This window comes from Wolffia australiana, chromosome 16 (genome assembly GCF_029677425.1).
Source record: "Wolffia australiana isolate 7733 chromosome 16, ASM2967742v1".
NCBI lineage: Eukaryota > Viridiplantae > Streptophyta > Magnoliopsida > Alismatales > Araceae > Wolffia > Wolffia australiana.
In genome coordinates, this window is record NC_135850.1 from 7,428,907 (window position 1) to 7,446,370 (window position 17,464).

Consider the following 17,464-nt stretch of genomic DNA (forward strand, 5'->3'; position numbering starts at 1 on the left):
TTTGTTATGGACCTTAATTACCTGAAGTTCGGTCGCGTTCCGGTCCGGTCTTGTGCGGTCCTGGTCCAGTCTGGTACGGGGGTTTGCAGAGGAGCATGGGGGTGGCAGAGGCATAGTGGGCGCGGAGTAGCAAGGATGAGTGCTTGGGGGGGGGGTGATGGGGACGCTGACGGGGAGGGGAATGGTGATGTTCAATTATTCAGCCTCTAGAAATATTCACGTGGTCCTCACCATGATGCATTTCCACCATCTTAATGAGCATCATGATTGATCCACCATTGTTGTTTTATTGATCTGATGGTACTGAGGGATAGCCCCTAGGGAGGGGAGAGATAAGGATAAGAGATGAAGAACTCTTGCATTGGTAATTTTTTAAAGGCTTTTGAATATTTCTTAAACCCCAATAAATTTATTATATCCTTACATAATCCAGTAGACCCTTTGCACATAATCCTCAAGACCCATATATTAGTATTGTCTATAAGATTAAAAGCACATTAACCTTTATTGAATTACATTATAACTACACATATAATTAATTAATGAGAAATTTAACCCAATTTATGGGATAAACTTCTAGACCTTGGGTTGCACAGCAACACCTTGTACTTTAGAAGAAACAAAACCTCTTTTGTGGAACCTTAATAGTAATTGGTTATTGTACTCTGTACTACAGTTAACTGTGAAATCCTAAGCAGTCATCCCAATTTGCATTAATGTATTCTTAAATCATTGGAAAATGTTTCTCCAATTTCCCGTGAAGTGTGCCAATGAATTCGTCTCATTGTGTTCCTTTAGCAATGTCCTCTTGTCTTGGGGATGGATAGACCCATCTTGACCACTCAATTATCTTTGTGAACTTCTTATTGAACCTGAGGTAAGACACATTGGAATTTCTTAAATATGAAATCATAGGAATAATCAATGCACAAGACATCTTTGGTGTTCTAGGTCAATGGACCAACTAAACAACCATTACCTAAATAACCCCCATTTATAGTTTGGTATAATGCGATTTAGTTAATAATAGAAATATATTTGGTGAACCCTTTTCTGTGAAGATCACCCACAATCTATGCTTATTGTGTCTCGCTAATGGATAGGGGACACTGCCATACTCATCATAAGAGCAGGACTAGACACTGCCAATGAGGATATATTGATGTCTATCTCGAATATCATTTGACTAGGAATATTAAAACATGTGGTTAACTTAGTCATTCCATGTATTCCTGTATTAGTGTGCTTCATTATGAACATTACAATTGAAGAATAATGATTGTATATCTAATGACAGAAAAAGATAATACAAAATAACATAATGAAATATGTAACATATGATTATCTTGCTGGTGACATTTGTTTTCACCAATATCAGGTAATGTAAAAATGTCCTACTATCTCTCATTACATTATTTTTGTAATAGTTTATTATTCTCTATTTTTCAAGTCAAGATTGATTGTCAAATCCATATAATCTCCATGATTTAGAGATTCTAGGGTCACCTACTTGCAAGGTCGGCTCATCCTAACTATTAACTTTTGATCACTAAGCCAAGGCATTAAAAATAAAACATTTGGCCAGTGAAGGGAAAGTTCTTGATGATGTTTTCACTTGGACATCCTTAAAAAGTAAGATTTATAAATAAGTATATTTTGATTCAATTTTTAAAAAACAACAAAGCTAAAAATATGATTTAAAATTACAAGGTTTATTAGATTCCTCAAGAGTTATGTGTTTTGTTTGATGTTTAAGCACTCAATAAAAATAAGAATTCAGTTTTACATTTAGTATTTAATAATTATGTGTTAATTAAGGTAGTGTTGAACTACTAATAGGATTTATTTACATGGTCTCCAAGCCAACTTTCAGACACATACCTCATTGTTATTCATTAATACGAATTATATTGATTATTGTATATATGTGATGTTTATGATGAAGTCAACATATATTGCACTATTCTGGTTGAATTATGGGGATATTAGACTGATGATTATGTTTAATGTGACTTAATATTGTCTATAAGGTTTAGACTAATGCAATAATATTTATAAATTTCCCTTTTAAATATATAGAAAATGGAGGCTGAGAAAGGGGTAGATCTGGATATTAGAAGATCTGTATGAATGAAAATGCAATTTAAAGACTGCACTAGAGAAATTTAGAAATGAAGATAAGAATTTAAGAATTGGGTAGTTGAAGTAGATTCCCTGGCTGACCTTCATATTTACTTAAAGATCCACACCATCTTGAGATGAGCAGGGGTATAGTGGGGAATCCCTAGAGCCTACTCCTCTTTGATTGATCATTCCCTAAAAAAAGGGACAAAAATGGTGATTGGTTTAAAATCTTCTTGATCATGATCCTCACTTGGAGCGTAACATATTGAATAAAAATGATCACGAATGTCATATCGCTGCTCCATATCATGAGTATAAAATTTGAATAATGAGCCTAACGATGCCAGTAGTTTAACCTATTTTTTGGAAATTTTTTGTGCACTTTATAGATGTTACGATGCTCTCCCTGCTAAATGATCTCACCTAGTTGAATATATTTCCCCATGCTTGAAAGTTTTTTGAAGAACAACACGAGAATCAAGAACAAAATACAAACTTGGTAGATCAATCAAAGAATAGGGGGGATTATATTTTATGAGCTGGGATGAGTTTGAAGCAGTTACCCTATTCTTTTATTGGTCTAGTACTATTTTCCATAAGAATTCATAGAAGGAGAAAATGGAAAAGCTAAATACAAAATTGTGGGTCAATGTGATAGTCAGATCTTCAGATCTCATTGTAGAATAGGAAAACATTTTATATTTGACTACTTCCCATAACATACGAAGAATAGATACATCGAATATAGGGAGAGAGAGAAGAATACGGGCCCATGTCCCCCATATAGCCCAATATGTGTCTCCTCTTCTCACATTCCCCCTCAAGCTGGAGGGTAGATGTCATATAGGCCCAACTTCTTGAGAGGCTTTGTACACTTAGCCCTTTAGTGAATATAACTGCAAGTTGACTTGCGGAGGCCACATATGCTGTGGAAATTAGTCTTGTGACAATACAGTGATGAATCACATGGCAGTTGATTTTGATACGCTTAGTACGCATGGAGAAGGTTTGGTTATTGGGAATGAACATGAAATCTTGGTTGGCACACATCATTGGCATAAACCCTTTAGTCGGGAAGCCAAGTTCAAATAGAAAGTTACGGACTCACAACAGCTCGGAGGATGTTTATGCCATTGCTCGATATTCTGCCTCGGCACTTGATACCGAGGGGACAGATTGTGTGTAGCTTCATCAAATGACAAGATTACCTCCCACATACACACAATAGATAGTCGTATATTTTTGGCCCTAACGATCACCGGCAAATCCGGCATCAGAGTACCCGAATTAAGTGACCATGATGTTGGAAGATGAGTCTTTCTCCTGGAGCATATTTAAGATATGCAAACGTACGTAGAGTGTGAGTTGCCAGTAATTAATTTATGAAATATTATGCATGTAATTAGTTTTTGTCTCAAAATGCACCTAACCCTAAATATCCGGTGGACGCGGTTCACCGGTCGATTCCCTAACGAGTGGGAGTTGCCAGGTTGACTTTTAAATGTGTATATCATATTAACATATTTGGGTGATCCTTCAAATTTTTATTAAAAAAATAAGTTATGCTCTGAAGTAAATAGCGTGTCTGGTCCTTCGTCATCGTTGCACTCCAACCGAGGCAAATTACCTATTCCTTGTGTCTAAATTCTCCGTGAAACTGTGAGAATGAGCCATTTCACTTCAGATAATGAAAATGGGGTTAATTTCTAGAAATAAACAGAAAAATATACAGAAAATGATGCATGCAGGGATTTAAACACGTAGTTCACATAAACACAGTTTTCCAAGTTAATATAAGCATATTTGGTGTTTTAATCATAATTGATCAATTAAATATAGGCAATTTAATGTATGTATGCAACGGCTAATTCATGCTTATCAGACGCCCCCCATCAAAACTAAATGATGAAACTGACACAAGTGTTCAGGTAGATGAGTAGCTCACGATAAAAGTAACCCACCCATGATGACTATACTATCAAATACGTTCGAAGATAAAAATGGAAGCATAGGGAGGTAGGATAAGAAAGTAGTTGAATGGGTCATGGTGAACAATGTAAAGGAGAAAGAGAATAGATAGAAGTGATGGAATAGATAGAAGAATACCGATATAAGATGAACTGGAGAGAAGATTGGACTAACAAGTCTTTCTCTCCCCTTCTTATTGCATGATAAAGCAATTGTACTACACAACATTTGGTGTTGGTTTATGAAAGTACAAGACATAAGATGACTTGAAAGAACATGCTTTGTTTCCGAACATGTGTTTGGCTGGAATAGAACAAGAGATAGACACCCGCCCAGGTATGAAGCAATACGAGAGTGAGTCAAAAAATTCCAAAGGTTATCCGAAGTTCTTGCAGAACGATATTAAAAAAGAAAACGAGCCAATCCAACAGAAATTAATGAACCATCATTGAAGGACGTTGCACATGACACAATCAATTCGACTCGTCGTCGCTAATAGAAGTCGCTGACTCTCCTAGTTAGAAGGTTCCTGAACAAATACTTCATGTTTTGTTTTTTCAAAATATAATATCATGATAAGAGTAACCAAAATTCAGTATTCGCTTAAGAGTAAACAAGAGAATATACATAGCAATCTTCTTTTCTTAAACTTTCATCAACTGATCATTTTGATGAGAACTGGTTAACTTGGCCTCAGCTTTTGAAGTGGGATAAGAGAAGTGTGGACTGATGTGAAGGCGTAGAATGGGAAAGCAATGATAGTGAATGGAGGATTGTGAAGCGAAAAAGGGTGGCATAATTGAGAATAGTTCATCCTACATGACTCTTTACATACATGTGAATAGGTGGATGAAAAGGTTGTTTGCAACAGGTGAGCGAATATGGAGATGGTTTGAAAATAGGTACGTGATTTGGGAAGATAATGGTTTGAGAGGATGTGGAATGGAACAAATAAAGGGGATTTCTATGTCGTGGATATTACACTACCTTGGGGGAGAGTTCATACAAGGAAAATCCCCATGCCAAGTAGGATCAGCTAATGTAGGTATTAAACAGGATTCCTACACTATGTTAGTGGGATCCCTCCAATTCATCCCAATAGTTGCTTAATCTTACTTGTGTTCGAGGTGCACATCTCAAGAGGTTCACTTCTTTCAACCTTAAATCATTGTTTGCTTCATCAGGGTTGCCCTCAATTTCCACAAATAATGCCTCCTACATCGTTACTCCAAGGTTTTACAATGAAATGCATATCTATGATTGGGTGGTTAACATGGTATTCATTTCAGAATGCAATATATGACTAAAAGTTTTAAACTTTGACATATTTAAATGCTGTCTGCCCCATTTTTTAAATAATACATAGTCCTCGATGCAGAGGGATTAAATAAAACGTATCGTGAGAGAGTCGCTAAAATCATGGCCCTAAAGGGTTGGTTCTTCTAGTTGTCCTTGTGGATGGCTTTCCTCGTTTAGTCGCATCATCAATGTTGAGGATAAAATGCCCAATTTGTGAAACTACACAAAAGACAAAACAAACAAAAGCAGTAACAAATAAAAACAAAGTAGAGAAATAAGTCAAATAAAACACAACTGAAGACTTAGGAGGTGAAGTTTGTGGGATCATGGTCTTTACTACCTTCTCCTTTAGGTTAAGTGAGGCCATTGGTGAGAGTAGCGCGTTCTCCACATAGGGCTTCAGCCTTGGCCCCTTCACTTTCAGCATTTTTCCTGTCTTATTGTTAAGAAATACCACAGAACCACAATAAAAAAATTCTAGAATGATGATGAATGGACCGTCCCACATAGACTTAAATTTTCCTGGAAAGAGTTTGATTCTAGAATTATAGAGCCAACCTTTTTTATTCCTGTTGAATTCTCTCCTCCTCAGCTTTTTGTCATAAAAGGTGTTCATCGTTGATTTATAGATTATAGAATTCTCGTAGGCTTCATTTGCTATCTCATTTAGCTCTTACAAATAAAGAATGCTCTTTTTCCCTGCATCATCGATCGATGGATTCGACTTCCTAATTGCCCAATATGCCCAATGCTCTAACTCCGCGGGAAGATGACATGTTTTCCCAAAAAACCAATCTATACGGGGATATTCCAAAAGGGTTTTTATGCTGTCCTATAGGCCCATAAAGTGTCATAAAATTTTCTGGTCTAACCCCTCCTATCAAGCTTAGGAAATGTTTTGAAGAATTTTTTTTAATTTGGCTATTTCATTTTTCTACCCGGCCATTAGCTTGTGGGTGATAGGGGGTTTTCACTCAATTAATGGCACCATATATTTTCAGTAAAGTCTTAAAGGTATGATTATTAAAATGAGACCCATCATCTCTTATAATGGCTCTAGGGCAGCCAAACATTGGAAATATATATTGTTCAATAAATTTCAGGACTACTTTCTTTCATTTGTTATCGTAGGTGTTGCTTCAACCTAATGATATACATAATCTACTGCCATCAAAATATATTCATATCCACCAGAATAAGGAAAGGGTCTGATAAAGTCATTTCCCCATCTATCAAAAACTTCTACCTCTAAAATTGATTTGAGGAGCATGATGTGTTTCCTCTACAGATTTCTGGCCGCTTGACAAGTAAGGCACTTCAAATAAAAATTATGAGAGTCCTTGAAAATTTTGGTTAATAAAATCCACATTGGAAAGGCTTAGATGTCATAACTCTCGATGAATAATGACCCCCATAAGAAGATGAATTAGAGGAGTCTAAAACTTTACTTTGCTATTCCTCCTTAACGCATCTCCTCAACACTTGCTCAGCTCTTTGGTAAAATAATTATGGTTCCTCCCAATAGTAATGAGGTAGGTTTTAAAAAAATATTTTGCTCTCATTATATTCCCACTCTTCAGATAATTTTCTAGTAACAAGGTGATTCACTATATGAGCATACCAAGGAGTCGGCGTCACTGAAATTTCTACTATGTACACGTCAAAGAAGGAATCTCTACTATGGGTGAAGAGATGGGTTCTTCTATAACAATCCTTGATAGGTGGTCAGCTACCCCATTCTCACACCCTCTTTTATCTTGTATTTCAATGTCAAATTTTTGCAACAATAAGATCCACCTAATCAATCTTGGTTCATCTTGCTTCTTTAAATTGAATTTTAAAGCTGCATGATTGTAATAAATCACTACTTGACTTCGTAACAAATAAGACCTACAATTTTTAAAAGAAAAAACAATAGCTTGTAATTTATTTTCAATATTTTAATATATTACCTGAGCATCCACTAATGCTTTACTTGCGTACTAGATGGCCACCAGCTTCTTGTGAATTCTCTTTCATACCACTACTCCAACTGCAAAGTAGGGCGCATTACACATAAGCTCAAAGGGTAGGCTCCAATTGGGTGCCTTCAAAATAGGGGGTTGCACGAGTGAATCATTAATAACATTAAAGGCTCTAATATCCTCATCATTAAACATGAAATCAACATCTTTCGATGGGAGATTAGTTTACGGTTTAGAGATATTAGCAATTTTAATATGAATTTTCTAGAGAAACTCGTGTGGCCGAGGAACTCTTTAAGTTTCTTTCAGTTGATGGGAAGAGGTAGACACTTGATCACTTCTCTTTTGGCTTTGTCTACCTCTAGCCCATGCTTAGTCACCCGATGCCCCAAGACTGTTCCATCCTGCACCATAAAATGGAATTTTATCCAATGTAGTACAAGATTATTTCTTATGCAATTTTTAAGAATTTTCATCGATTTTCCCAAACAATCTTTAAGATATAAAAATCATCCAACAAAAATATCTAGTTCATCTCCTGATAGGTATGAAAATAAAGCATTCAGACATCTATGAAAATTAGCACAGGCATTACAGAGTCTGAAGGTCATGTGCCGAAAGCAAAGGTGCTTACCACCCACATGAAGGTTGTCTTTTCTTGGTCATCACTATGGATGCTAATCTGATTTCGCCCTGAATAACCATCAAGAAAATAAAAATATTTTTTCCAGGCTAGCTTGTCTAGGATTTGACCAATAAATGGCAAGGGCAGTGATCTTTCGTGGTAATTAGATTTTATTTTTGGTAATCTATGCACACCCTCTAACTAGCTGCCAATCTTCCTTGCACCTCTTCCCATTCTTCATTCTTTTCTACTGTAAGTCCAGTCTTCTTGGTCACCATATGGACAGGACTTACTCAAGAACTATCAGAGATCGAATATATCACATCACTCTTAAGCAATTTAAGGATTTCATTTTTTAAGTACTTCTACATTGTGCGGATTAATGCGACTCTGATTCTCTCTATACTGTTTGGACCCTTCCTAATAAGGGATCATCGCACTAGCCAGGATACAGAACGCAAACAACCTCATCATGCAGTCCGAGCCGACACCAATGACTCTCACTTGAAATACTCAAGGTCGTGAGCGTTGATTATGTTCTTGTATTTTGATTTCTGTATGATTGGATGGGCCATTGTGTTTGGGCCTAGTTTTTTGTTTTTGGGTATTACTTGTTTTGATGTACATTTAATGTAAAATCCCTTGTCACGAGATAGTTTCCCCTTGTGCGGCCTAATTTGGCATCCTCCTCCCCAATAAAAAGAGATGGCATGCCCAAGGAAACTTCGGAGTTTAATAGAATATGGGAAAATGTCTTCATTGGTTGGGCTACCACCTTCTCACTTTGGGAGTTTATTTTTATTGTTTTCTAGATAGAGATTGTGGGAACTTTGTCTGGACGTCACCAGATTCACCACGTGGAGATCACTCCATGGAAGAACTGCTTGTCGCCGACTTCTTCTCTGCTTATCGTCATTGTTGTCGCGTCTTCTTGGAATGATGAATAAGGAATGAATTTCTTATGATAGCGATGATCAACGAGATAATAGATGGAGAGGAGAGTAGAGGATATGAGCTAGTGATATCGAGTAGTAAGATATAAGTTATATGTTAATTTGACAACCAATAAGTGAACGTGAAGAGTACGATGATGGTTGAGCATGTGAACCAATATTAATTCCTGAATGTAGACCGATGTGATGGTAAAGATAGAGATAAGATAATTGGGGCGTAAGTAAGTAAAATTATGATAATGATTATGTCGGGAGAGAAAAAAAGTAAGGTGTGGACCCTTACCTTATATCCTTACATTATGCTACGATCACTGTGATTTGCGAGTGCCGGTGAGCTTCCCCTCTTGCCACACACCAAAGATACAAATAACACACTTGATGGATCTCAAACACATTATCTTTCAATTAGCCTGAAAAAGTAGGAAGCAAGTTCAAGACAAAGTTCATAGTGGTCTAGAACTCTATTTATAGATCAGATGGCATGCATGGAAAGATGGATGGAAGATGAATCAATGCTGAAAATATTAGCTCAATTGGAGTGGTAGCTCAATTAGAGTTGAGCTAATCATAGCCTGTGATATTTTCTCTATTATCATCATCCGCTTCCTCATTTTTCCTTTCCGGTTAAACTTTCACGTCATTTCAAGTTTTCCGCACCTCATCGCCTTCCGTGCTTGACTTCCTGTCTTACACGCCATGCGGATCTGAAAAAAGGACGAAAAATTAAGGGACAAAGTAAAATAAAATTGAGAAACTAGGTTATTTCTTAAGGCTGACGTGGCAGCATGACACCATGCCACGTCGCCTTTCTTCTTTTTTCTTAAGAGTGGCCCCACACACGCCGCATCACCCTGCGCCGGAAAACAAAGAAAAACATGTCATTCATTAGTGCAATCAAAACTTCACGATTATGAAGAGATAATTGCCTACGGAATGATTGGCTGACGCCAATCCTTAACTTAATGACTGGCTGCCACCAATCATCAGTAGCACTAGGATTTGTCGACATTCCTCGAATGGAATGGCGACATGTGGTTGTGCAAATAAAAAGGCAAAAAATACTTTAAACATTCATATTAAATACAATTAAATCCTAAAAAAAAAATATATATATAGTTGGACTTATAATAATAATATCTTTCAAAATTTTCAGTCGAACAGATTTTAAAAAACATATTGTTTCTCAAGAATTATACTGTTTTAGAATCTATTGACATACAATTCTTCGAAATGCATTCAAAAAGCCAAAAATTCAGGCCATTTTTATAAAAAATATTTTTAATCACTTTAAACTTGGTAACATGAAAATATAAGTAATTTAATGTAAATAGACATGTAAATATAATCATATACAGTACTAAGATGGCATGATATCAAAAGGATGGGGCTCAATGGGAGTAGGAAGTTATTCAGAAAGGGCATGAGGAATAGGAGGCTCGACGGAGGAGAGTCTTAGGCATTTGGTTGAGGAAGGGTATAGGGTGCCAAGAGATTCAATCTTAAGAGAAGCACAGGAGTGGATGTGTAGTCGAGGGTGGGAAGAAGATCAGAGAAGTTGGCAGAAGAGGGAGGTGTAGAAGGGGACTGGGGTAGGGGAAGCGGCAGATTCAGGAGAAGGGGAATGTGGTGGGGAAACCAGAAGAGAAGATATGATAGGGTTAGAAGTAGATATAGAAGGCGGAGAGGACTGTGTTACCGGGGATGGATAATGGAGTGGTTGAGGTGGAGAAGTAGTGGATGGAGGAGAAGAGCCGAGAAAGCCAAGATAATACAGAACAATGGAAAATAGGAAGATATATTCATATAATAACATGGAGAGAGTGAGAGGCGGTGATATCCCACATAAAAAGAACTGTAGCCCAATAGGACGCATGTCTCAGACCGAGTGATGCAGGATGACATCAAGGATGTTGTCTCGTGTGTGTATCAAGACAACGCGGTGATACTAGTTTGATGCCGGAGGACATCAAGGACTTTGTCTGTGTGGGTATCGAGACGACGCTGTGATACTGATTTGATGCAAAAAATGTCATGGACGTTGCCCAAGAGGGTATCGTGACGATGCTCTGATAGCAATTAGATCTCGGGCGTCCTCTGGTCAGTACCGAATCGATGGCTTGGTACCTACATAGTGGTGTCGTCGTCTGACGGATAAAACCCTAAGGGGTAATGATGTAACATGATGCAAATGAATGTGCCCTATGTGTCGTACTTGCAGGTCCCGACTTGAGGGAGATGCCCAGCTCCCAGCTTCCAAGGGGCCGCCAGTGATGACGACGATGGCCTCTAGAGCCTTGTCTGAGGAAACGAAGATGACTACGGTGCCGAATAGAGCCAATCTGCAGGGGCCCATATGTAATAAACGGGTTTGTCCAGACCAGTATAGACACTCACTTATCGTAGTTTTCTCTCAATTTCTTTTGTCACATATCTAGCCCGAGCAGAGTGTAGTCAATAAAAAAACATAATTCAAGAGATAAAATAATGAGCATGCAGAGGATGACATACCTTGTCGACACATGGCTCGTGTGTAGAGTCTTTGTCAAGGGTGGCAGCCAGCGCGGATGGCAAGTTGTGAGGAGCAGGACAAGTTTGGTGGCTCAACTGGCATAACGGCACAAGAGCGATGAGACGGGGGGGGGGTGTCTTGAAGGAGGAGTGGGAGGAAAATGTGGTAATTCACCAGGCGTTCGACCATTCCCGTGCTGGTTCGACCTCGAGGAAGCCATCACGGGATGATATTCCAACCCAGAATTGTGTGTGCAGATGACGATCCCCCGGCGTTGCGACGAACATAGGCAACCTAAGCAGGGCAGCCATATTCCAGGACAGGCAATGACGCCTGTTGTTGATGTAGATCTGGTGGATTTCCCATGTGGTCTTGACCACTCTCAGGTGAAACGGTCGATCACTCTCACCTGGACAGGCGACGATTGCTCGACAAAGTTAGGATTCTTGGCCATACTTGGGAGACAAACCTCATTGGTCAGGTAGATGGGGGGGGACTGCTCTCTCCCATGGTATGCAAATGTGGAGTACTTAATTACCCACAATCGAAACCAGGCAGGGAGAGGAGGGGCCGAAGGGCCGCCCAAATTTGGGCATGCCGGGTTTCTGGATTGTCACGATCGTTGCCTTTGAGTTGATTGTCGAGAATTGAACCTGATGGGGAGGACGCGATTGACAATTCACGCGGCATGACGGCTGTGTGCGCACGCAGTGAACTTGGCGACGAACACTGATGCGTGAGTCAGTCGTACAAATTCCTGATACGATAGGGAATGCTTGAGAAAGGTAAAAGCCACATTGAGGGCCATATCTCATCCTTCCCTGGTCAAATTCTTTTCCAATTCTTCAGCAATTCTTCTCCTCAATGCTCCTCCTCTTCTCCCCTCTTCATTCTATCAAAAGGGTGAGACCAAGATAGAAACCCAAGAAATTCACTGTTGTTCTTCATGGTATGAGTCTTCTGTTAGGGTGCCCCTTTTCCTTTAAGGGGAGGTTAATGGGCCCTAGGGGGATCCATAAGAGGGGGATTAGTCCATTAAGGGGCCCCTGGTATAATGGGCGCCCATTACAAAATAAAACATAAAAACAGAAAGAGAAAGGGAGGGGGGGAATCCAAATGACTATGGACCCCTCCCAACATGAGGATGAAGACACATGGACAAAGTGACGGACGTGTCACGACTCGACAAAGGTGGCTCGATGAGTCTGGAAAATAGGAAACGCAACTAACAAAGAAGAGAGAAATCAAAACATGATAAGATGAGCATAATTCAGCCGGGCAGTCGACGATGATGGCGGCAGCTCGGATGATTACTTCGATGAGTCATGATGGCCTGCGCGATCACCAGACATCAAGTTTGTGGTAAGACTATAGGTGGAGATAAAGATAGCAAAGACAAACAAAAGGTCATAAAAATGAATTATCGAAAGAAGAAGTTAGTTAAAGTTGAAAGGAAGATTTATTACAGAGAGCTGGTGTGATCGTGCAATTTAGCAGAAACAATGTTTTTGCAACAGCTTCATCCCAAAACCTCTTGGGGATGTCGACTTTTTGAATTAAAGAGAGTACAGTTCCGATTCAATGCTAGTGCTTGCGTTTCTGTTCAGAATGGCAGTGCCTTTATGTTCAGCATTAATGGGATGGGATACTCGAAAAACAATGCCAGTGGATTTAAAATTGTGTGAAGAGCTTGTCACTCTCCACCCCAATCAGACTAGAGGTATTTGATTCTATTATTTAATTGTTTTCAAACTCGATTGCAAATATATAAAGACATTAAGTAAATCATTTTTTTGTCTAAGGTGATTAATCTACGTAAATTTACTGAAATCGTCGATGAGAAGGACGTAGTAGGTGAAACCAGAATGCAGAGTGATAGGGGAAGAACCCCAGAGATCAGACTGAATATGGTCTTATCATTTTATAGGACACAGCGCTGTTGGAGAGAAGGTAAACTGAATTGCACAGATCACATAATGTTTTGTAATGAACATGAGTAACAGGCAAACCTAATTTAGTAGTAATGTAATGTAAAATGTAAAAATAGGGGTGTCCAAGTCAAGTGTGCGAGATTTCAGTTAGTCTTCTAGCCAAGAAAGGCAGCTTAAGTTGAGGTAGCCGACGTCAAATTGTATAGACACTGCTTAACTATGCCTTGGAGTATTTGATGGGTGGTTTTGTCCTCATAAGACAACAATAGTCATGAAATTCAATTAGACATGCACCAAACCGTGCGAACGGATCACGCTCGTGCGGTTGGGCGCATGTGCGATGCACTTGTGCGAAAGTTTGCACACCGCACCACCCATCGCACAGGGGTCGGTGCGATGCAAAATTTTTGCTTTGTACAAAAATTTTTGAAGCCCGCCCACCTCCCGGCTCCCGCCCCCTCTCCGCTCTTGCCCCCCTCTCCGCCGCGGTCCGCCCCCTCCACCTCCCGGCTCCTGCAGCCTCGCCGCCGTCCCTTGCACCTGCTGAGTCTGTGGTCGCTCTCCGCCCCCCTGGCCCCTGCTGAGTCATCTGCCCAGGTCAGCCGCTCCGCTGAGTCCTCTCCTCTTAATTTTTCACTGTTCCGTTAGAATCGATTCTTCAAGATTAAAGTACAATATCGTGTTCTTGTTCTTGTTGTTTATCATCTTGTTCTTTTTCTTGTTCTTGTTGTTTTTCACTCGTCATGTTCATGTTAATTTTATAATCTTCTTGTTAGTCTTCATCTTCTTCTCTTCGTCATGTTCTTCATCTCCTACATATTATTCTTCTTCTTCTCTTCTTCTCCTCTTCTTCTTCTTCGTTTATCTTCTTTCTCTCTTTTTCTTCTTCTTCTTTTTCTATTCTTCATATTCTTGTTCTTCTCTTCTTCTTCCTTTTCCCCTTCTTTTCTTCATCTCCTCTTCTTCTATTCTACTTTTTTTTTCTCCCAGTTCTCTTATTCTTCTTCTCTGCTTCTGCTTCTCCATTTTCTTCTTTTTCTTCTCCTCTCTTCTTTGTCTTCTATTCTTCTTCTTCTCATTATTCTCCTTCTCCTCCTTCCTTTTCTCTTCATCTCCTTCTTCTTCTCTTCTTCTTCTTTACATGCTTCTTCTCTTCTTCTTCTTCTCTTCTTCTTCTTCTTTTTCTCTTCTTCTTCTTGTACTTCTTTTTTTTCTTCTATTCTTCCCCTCGTCTTCTTCTTCGAATTCCCTGTTCCTCTTCATTTCTTCTTCTCTTGTTCATCTTCTTCATTTCCGTCTTCTTCTTCTCTTCTTCTCTTCTTCTTCTTCGTTTTCTATTCCCCTCCTCTTTTTTTCTTCTTCCTCTTCCTCTTCTCTTCATCTCCTTCTTATTCTTCTTCTTTTTCTCTTCTTTCTCTCTTTTTCTTCTTCTTCTTTTTCTATTCTTCGTATTCTTCTTCTTCTCTTGTTCTTCCTTTTCCCCTTCTTCTCTTCTTCTTCTCTTCTCTTCTTCTATTCTACTTTTTTTTTCCTCCCAGTTCTCTTATTCTTCTTCTCTGCTTCTGCTTCTCCATTTTATTCTTTTTCTTCTCCTCTCTTCTCTTCTTTGTCTTCTATTCTTCTTCTTCTCATTATTCTCCTCCTCCTTCCTTTTCTCTTCATCTCCTTCTTCTTCTCTTCTTCTTCTTTTCCTGCTTGAAGAAGCTCTTCTTCTTGTACTTCTTTTTTTTCTTCTATTCTTCTCCTCTTCTTCTTCTTCAAATTCCCTGTTCCTCTTCATTTCTTCTTCTCTTGTTCATCTTCTTCATTTTCTTCTTCTTCTTCTCTTCTCTTCTTCTATTCTACTTCTTTTTTTATCCCACTTCTCTTATTCTTCTTCTCTGCTTCTGCTTCTCCATTTTCTTCTTTTTCTTCTCCCCTCTTCTCTTTTTCGTCTTCTATTCTTCTTCTTCTTCTCATTATTCTCCTTCTCCTCCTTCCTTTTCTCTTCATCTCCTTCTTCTTCTCTTCTTCTTCTTCTCCTGCTTCTTCTCTTCTTCTTTTCCTCTTCTTCTTCTTCTTTTTCTCTTCTTCTTCTTGTACTTCTTTTTTTTCTTCTATTCTTCTCCTCTTCTTCTTCTTCGTTTTCTCTTCTCCTCCTCTTTATTTCTTTTTCCTATTCCTTTTCTATTCATCTCCTTCTTATTCTTCTTCTTTTTCTCTTGTTTTTCTCTTATTATTCTTCTTCTTTTTTTATTCTTCATATTCTTCTTCTTCTCTTCTTCTTCCTTTTCCTCTTCTTCTTCTCCTGCTTCTTCTCTTCTACTTCTTCTCTTCTTCTCTTCTCTTCTTCTATTCTACTTCTTTTTTTGTCCCACTTCTCTTATTCTTCTTCTCGGCTTCTGCTTCTCTTCTTCATTTTCTTCTTCTTCTTCTCCTCTTCTTTGTTTTCTCTGTTCCTCCACTGCATTTCTTCTTCTCTTGTTAATGTTCTTCGTTTTCTTCTTCTACTTCTCGTATTCTTCTTCTCTGCTACTGCTTTTTCTCTTCTTCTTTTTCTTCTCCTCTCTTCTCTTCTTCTCCTCCTTATTGTCCTTCTTCTCTTACAGCATAATTTAGTTCTGAACTTATTTTTGAAACGGTCGATGTTTACTTGGATCACTAGAACATCAAATGCGGAACTGTAGGATGGAAGACGATACATCCCCACAGCAGCAGACTGTTGAGGAAATGTCTTCGGAAGAAGACGCACCCACTAGCCCCCTCACAACAATGAAAAAACCTCGCCTTAATGCGTGTGATGCAATAAGGTACTATAGCAACATAGGCGGGAAGAAGTTTAAATGCACGTTGTGTGGCACCGTTGTCGACCGCAACAAGTACCATTGTAGCACCCCTCTGTGGCGCCACCTGGAGAAGTTTCATCGCAAAGTATTCCAGTCTTTGAAAGGGAAGACGGGCCAAGAAGCTCAGCAACGATCTGTCGTGGAGATGTTTGCCACTGGGGACACAAAGAAGCAGTACTACATTGGACGTACGATGGAGAGGACGAAAGAAGAACTCGTGCGGTTCAGATGTCTGTCCGACTAACCATGGAACATTGTTAAGAAGAAGTATTTCATACGACTTCTTTGTTATATCGCGCAAGAGGAAATACCAGTCCCCTCCGTGAAGGCGATCAAGGCAAAAGCCTTCGCACTATACCAAGATATGAAGCAATTTGTACGGAAAAAGTTAGCGACTGTTGCTCGAGTGTCGTTAACACTTGACGCGTGGACATCTGAGAACAACATTGCTTTCCTCGGTGTCACGGTGCACTGGGTTGACTCTGAGTGGACATTGTGCGAACGTGTTCTAGGAATACACCAGTTGACTGGCGCCCACACCGGTGAAAATATGAGTGCACGTGTCCTCGAACTATTGGAGGAATTTGACTTGAAGAAGACGGTATGGGTTACGACCAAAAACCTTTTAGTATTTATTTTCTGTGTTTTCATCCATTGCTGAATCCAATATACGCAGGTGTGCGCAATTACTACAGACAACGCATCGAACAACAAGAAGATGATGTCTATTCTAGAGGAACATCTGAAGTTAGAAAAACCTCAGTTTAGTGCAAACCGGCACGTGCTTTGCGTAGCGCACGTGCTGAACCTTGTTGTCCAGGCTGGGATGAGCTCACTACGTGTGTCAGATTCGCCATCAGAGTCCCTGATTATCTACGAGGATGACATGGCCGGTACACCCGATGTTGACCACGGATCCATATTTCATGCGTTCTGTGTGTCTGATTTGGGCGATGTCATAAACCGCCTTCGTGAGATAGTAGCAGGCATACGAGGCTCAACCTAGCGTCAAGAACGATATGAAGCGTTATGCAAGCAGTTTGGACTGCCTGAACAAAGAAAAATTCCATTGGACTGGCCAACAAGATGGAATTCTACGTATGCCATGTTAGTGGCTGCTGTCGAGAAGAAGGACGTTATAGATATCATGGCACTGAACGTGTTACAAAAACAGGTCTTATGCGATGAAGAATGGACAATGGTCAAAGAGTTTGCGGGCATATTACAACCCGTTCAATTGGCTGTTACGGTAGCATGCCGCTCAAA